Genomic DNA, 6,200 nt, shown 5'->3' with positions numbered 1-6,200 from the left:
ACAGAGAATGACATGTGGGACCGACCTGCCAACAGCGTCCTCATCGTTTCAAAGGGGGCAGGAGATCAAAAGAAAAAGGCAAATAGCCAGAAATTAGGGGTCAAAAATAACTCCAAGAAAGGAAACTTTTATTGTTCGCAGAGGATGACATGCGGGACCCATGAGCCAGCAGCTTACTCAACATTTCAAAGGCGGCATGAGATCGAAATAAAAAGGCAATTGGCAAAATATCAGGAGCCAAAGATAATCCAAGAAAAGAAACTTTATTGTACATAGAGGATGACATGCGGGTCCCAATTAGCAGCAGCGGTCTCAACGTTTCAAATGCGGCTTGAGATCAAAAGAAAAAGAAAGTTGATTGTACATAGAGGATGACATGCGGGTCCCATGAGTCAGCAGCTTACTCAACGTTTCCAAGGCGGCAGGGGATCAAAAGAAAAAGGAAATAGACAAAAATCAGAGGGTGAAAAAAAACCCAAGAAAATAAACTTTTATAGCACATAGAGGATGACATGCGGGTCCCATGAGCCAGCAGGTTCCTCAACGTTTCAAACATGGCATGAGATCGAAAGAAAAAGGCAAGTGACCAAATATCAGGAGCCAAAAATAATTCAAGAAAAGAAACTTGAGTGTACATAGAGGATGACATGCGGGTCCCATTTAGCAGCAGCGGTATCACCGTTTGAGAAGCGGCAGGGGATCGAAAGAAAAAGGCAAGTGACCAAATGTCACATCCCGGAATTTTCTAAATTTCGGAATGTAAAAAAAATTTAATTTAATGCTTGATTGATTGAACTTGATTGAAAATTCACAAAGAATTAAAACTTTTTAAAGTTATTTACTAATTAATTTCAAAATAGTGTTTTCAAAAAAAAACTTTTGGTTTCAAAGTATTCAAAATCAAACATATCTTTGTTTTCAAGGTTTTCAAAATCCTTAATGCATTTTTATTTGAGAAAACAAAACGTTAGAAAACTCTATTTGCAAAATATTGCCAAAGTTGCCATTTAGGCCAAGTGCAAATAATTATTATTTTATTTTTCACAATAGATTTTAAACAGGTTCCTTGTTGTCCTAAAACACTATTTTTACTTTTACAAATTTTTATAAACTTGTTTGGTATGTGAATGTTGAAACTATTCACATATAGGCATAATGGCATAGTAGTAATAAAATGATATAAAATAAAAATTTATAAAATTTAAATTCTTTTATTATCCTATACGGAGCAATATAATTTTACAAACCCGTAGAATTTCGTTTCACTCAAATCGGAATTATGAAACTCATTTTATAAAAGAAACAAGTAATAAAGAAAAGAAAAAAAACAAAACGGGCCGGCCACCCGGCGGACCGGCCCAGCAAAGCAGACTCGATCCAGCCGGCCGACCGAGCCAGGCAGCGGCCACCATCGATCGAACCACGCAGGAAACAACCATAATCCCGTATTTGTCAAATCTATCTGCATTTAAACGCATTTTCCTTGAGCTACACAACTCCGATTTCAGATCCGTTTGTTTCTACGCGTTCCTAACTTTGAGACCCATCTTTTTCACCGACCTACGGCCTATATAAAGCCACCACCACATCGCAGTTTCATTTTTCCTTTCCTCTTCTCGAAACTATAGATCAACGAATCTTAACTCGTTGCTTTGACCTCCTAAACCACTTCAAATCGCTTCGGGCTCTACACGAAAGTTGTAGATCTCGTCGAGATCTTTCAATCCCGATCAATCTCATCTCTTTTCATCCACCATACACGGATAATTTCGCTTCGCAAGGCGTCAGGTCTGACAAAGGGAATCTTCAATTAGTTCGTGCTCGTTCCACGAAATCCAAATTCCTTTGGTGAGTATGTAGATCTGATCATCCTCTACAACTTTCATGTTGAAAGTTTTTCGATTTGACGTACGGATTTATCGCTCATCTACAGATCTATTTCGAGTCAACCGGAGCCAAATCGAGTTTCAAAACTATCTCGAATCGTCATGACTTCAACACGGAAGTTGTTCCTCTCGTCAAGATCTTTCCATTGCCGCAAGTTTCACCTTGTTTCGTTCACCGAGCAAGGAGAAAATGATGTTACAAAATTCAGATCTTATAAGGTATAATCCAGATCTTGTCAAACTAATTATGCTATTGTGAAAAGTAATTTGTTCGTTAAATAGATCTATTAATTCTATACAACTTTGATGTAGAAAGTTTTTCCATCTGAGTAAATTTTTCTGTCAACTTTATGACATCATCATGACATCAGCATAGTCAACTCAGTCCGGTCAAAGTCAAACTGCAGTCAGCGGTACGGTCAGCAGTACAGTCAGCGGTACAGTCAGCAGTACAGTCAGCGGTCAACTATACAGTCAGCTTTAGTCAAACACGTTTTTAAATTCGAAATTTAAATCTCAGATTTGTTGCACACCTTGAAAAATCCGTATAAAATCAACCGTAGGGCCAAATGTTACAAACTTTATAGTTTTGGAAAGCTTACAGTATGTACTACACGTTTATGCAGTAATATGGTGTAGGTACTGTGTTAGATTTCGCATTGTAATTCAAATAGAGAAATTGACTTTTGTGCACTATAAAAATTGTATAAAATAATCTACTGGTCCAAATTTGATGATTTTGTACTTTCTGGAATCCTCAGAACATGTACTTCAACTTGGTATAGGAGTTGTACAACTTTGATACGTGCACAAACTTGCTTTAGTAAAATCTATCCGAATCAGTAATTCGAAGATAATTCAAATTCTATAAATCGTTTTTGGATAATTCCAATTGCTCTAATCTTGTACTACTGTAACCTATCCAGGGAACTCAAGTTTATATTTTTACTAAACATAAATCTTGCGGTAGCTAATTAATAAGGTTGTATATGTTAAGTGGATACTCAATTAATGTTTTCTAAACCAAATTAAATATCCTGGAAAACTTTATTATTATTGCACATATCAGAGAACACGCCAAGACCACTAGACACTTTACCTTGAACTAATATCGTGTCTATCCAAATGCATTTTCATTCACTCCTTTGACTAGTTTACAACTATTCAACTTACAAATGAGTAATTTGAGTAATGTCATGTATCATTTGTTTATACCCAAGCCTATGTGTAACTCATACTAACTTAGTAAGTGTTGTCACACTTTACTAAATAATATTTTGAGTTGCGTCATTTGAGACTCATGTGATTTTATCACATGGATCATATCATTTTCCCATCCTTGAGTAGCAAACAACAATTGACCATAGGTTCTTATCAACCATTTTTCTTCTAAGCACTTGACTTAGATAATCATTTCCTTTTTCAAGTATTTGATCCATCCAATCAATATCTCCAATTCGTATCTTGCAAGCCAAACCTCATGCCATATCTTCTTTAACTGATGATTAAAACACAGTGATTAACTACATGATTGTTTGCTTGGTTTGGTTTTATTGTTGTTGAATGGTGTGTTTATGTTGTGCTATATTTTATATTATAGTTCGTATGGAGAGGCACGTATTTTGATTAAAAGAAGTGAACGCGCTTCGACTACCAAAAAGGCAAGTGACATTCAAATCCTACTTATTTTATATATGCATTAGTGTTTTGAAACTAGTATGCATGGTAGGATTTTGTTTTCAAAAAAAAAGTATTATGCTATGCTTAGCAAACCCTAGTAGTGTGTAGCTACTCCTGAACCTATTGATAGGATACTTTATTTCTGCTCCGCAACATCAAATGCCAAATGCTGTTTCATTGTTTCGATTGTGTTGGTTTGAAAAGTGAAAATTAACAACCTTAATGAATCACCTGGGTGGATTGTATGTGTGGTGGGCGGCTGCTCAGGGCTCCGACCCTGGAGTAACCAAATGGCGGTGGGTGCACGAGAGTGCGCGATTGAATAGTGGTTGCTCTAGACTGCACCTCTGGTTTTCACCAGGGGATCGTGCGGGGGTTTATTATCTGTAATGGTTCTAAGCCTGTGAGTTTCACTTGTGGATGGCCACCCAGGATTAAAGAGATTACTATGTCGTCCATGTTTTAGATAGCTTCCAGTGCAGCCTTATGGTATTATGGGCTCTGCCGGGATTAAGTAAGTTGTGAGGCCAAACTTGTTGCTAGACATGATGATGGGGCTTGCAACCCAACGGGAACGGGTCTAGCTAGTTATGGTCGAAGCCTCCTTCTGAAAGATCTTGTCTCATTTCTTCTCTTGGGAAGGGTGGGTCGTAAGGTGAAAGTGCACAACCTCTCGAGAGTTAAATCTAAGATCTTAGCCGTGTCCCCGGTTATGGACAATTTGAGCTTCTAGGCAGGGAATGTACGGAAGAATCTCATCATTGTTTTATGAATGTATTTAAAATTTTGTATCAACCTTTGAAAACTCATGGGAGATGTAACCATGTGATTATTCTAAAACCCATGGAGGATTTAACCATGGTGTGATTTCGTAATGTCATTCAAAGATTTTCAAAAATGTTTTGTTTTGAAATAAAATGTAGGATAAAATTTGGCTTTATGCAAATTTGCCTAAACTCCACTTGCCAAATTTCATGTAGATAGTCATGCCCACAACTGCCACCATATATGTGTCATTTGCCAGTACATCATTGTACTGACCTCCATTCGTGGGGCTGCATATTCAAACGTGCAGGATTTTCTGAGGAGAAGTATGTGGTAGGATCTCGAGTCTACATTCCAACATGACTGCCTGTGGCACATGAAGAAGATGAAGGCTCATTGATGACTTACTTTCTGCTGTGTATGTTCTGAATATTGTTGAGCTAGTCCATGTGACTATGCAATTTGTAAGATTTTACTTTACCCTTTGGATCAAAGATGTAGTAATTTGATACTATTGCAATGATTACTATATTTTGTAATGTGTGTGCTATCAGTGATCCCGGGAATAGCACTATACACAGGTATCTTACCTTTATTAAAAGGTAGGGTGCTACAGAATGGTATCAGAGCATAGTGTTGCCTGTAGGATCGAGACCCTAGGTTTGGATTGGAAATAGGAAAACCCTAGGATGAAAATTTTGTCAAATCCTATTTCAAAAAAAGTGTGCTTTGTGAACTTCTAGTACTCTCATCTATTCCACCTTCAAAAGTGTTTTCCTCTTGTCTTAGATGACCTAGCTTATGAAACCATTAAGAAAGTAAAGATGATGACATTGTGCCTGGAGTGAAGGACTGCTGCTTCATGTGACATTCTTCGATTCTACAAGAAGTGTTTCATGGAAGACAAATGAAGAATTTGAAGAAAGACTTCGATGCAGACTGCACAACACACGAAGATGCACCGAAGGAGTAGAATAGAAACTAGAAACATCCAAAGCAGAAATAGACTAGACCACCATTAGTTATCTTTTAGAGAACCAACGATAAAGTAACAAAATATTGATCATACCAAATTGAGGTATGACCATACTAATTTGTTAGTGTTTGAAACAGATTGCTTGATGCTTGTTAGATGTTGTTTGTAAGATGTTTTGCTTTTATCTAATGTGTTGGGTACGAAATCTTCTTTGGAATCTTTCTATCTATTCTCATCTATACCCAACTCAGAGAATGTTTTCTCGGAAACTTACCCTGAAGACAACAGTAGTGAAATCAACCTGGATGTTTCCTATCAGATGAAGAAGCATAGGATGTGAGATATGCAAAACCCTAGCTAGGGATCGATAGAGGTGTTTTCAAAAAAAATTCAATAATGGGGATTGAAACATTGATTCAATCATTCCATATAAGTTTTATCAAACCTGTGAGGTTGACCAAGAGTTAGAATACGAGATATACCAAACTGAAAACAAGGAAATGATTGGGTGCGACATGGATTGGCCCCCATGACGACTACTCATATTGTTTACTCTTGTATGAGGAATGGTAAATCTAGAGAGACATACCTACAAGAGAGACGTCGTTGATAAGCCTGAACTATATGATGAATAGATATTATGCCCTTATAGTAGGCAAGTGCTGCCAACCGTAGGACTACGGTGAGTTTGAAGACCCAACCACTAGATAAAGAATAGCGGAAGACTGTCGATGACACCGACAAGTAAGAATATGAAGGATGCCTTGAAGTAATCTCATGTTGGTCTTTCGTTTGACCCAAGGAGTGACCCATCAGTATCAAAAATTAGTTCAACCAACCATTTGTATTAGAAGTCGTACTATGAAGGGACCTTTAAGACTCACCTTGGAGAG

At 37.4% G+C, this 6,200-nt stretch overlaps 1 long non-coding RNA gene across 2 annotated transcripts; it reads left to right on the top strand.

Moving 5' to 3' along the window:
* The first annotated feature begins 1,615 nt into the window (after window positions 1–1,615).
* On the top strand, window positions 1,616–4,862 carry LOC127340734 (uncharacterized). 2 transcript variants are annotated; one of them, XR_011754738.1, is made up of 4 exons: window positions 1,616–1,848; window positions 1,934–2,105; window positions 3,487–3,547; window positions 4,642–4,862. It is a non-coding gene; the product is annotated as an uncharacterized lncRNA (long non-coding RNA). The 2 variants fall into 2 exon arrangements; XR_007874840.2 differs by lacking the exon at window positions 3,487–3,547 and having other exon boundaries at window positions 1,619–1,848.
* The last annotated feature ends 1,338 nt before the right edge of the window (window positions 4,863–6,200 follow it).

The sequence above is a fragment of the Lolium perenne genome, chromosome 3 (assembly GCF_019359855.2).
Source record: "Lolium perenne isolate Kyuss_39 chromosome 3, Kyuss_2.0, whole genome shotgun sequence".
Lineage (NCBI taxonomy): Eukaryota > Viridiplantae > Streptophyta > Magnoliopsida > Poales > Poaceae > Lolium > Lolium perenne.
Note: the sequence above shows the minus strand (reverse complement) of the source record. Positions and strands in the feature narration are given on the sequence as shown.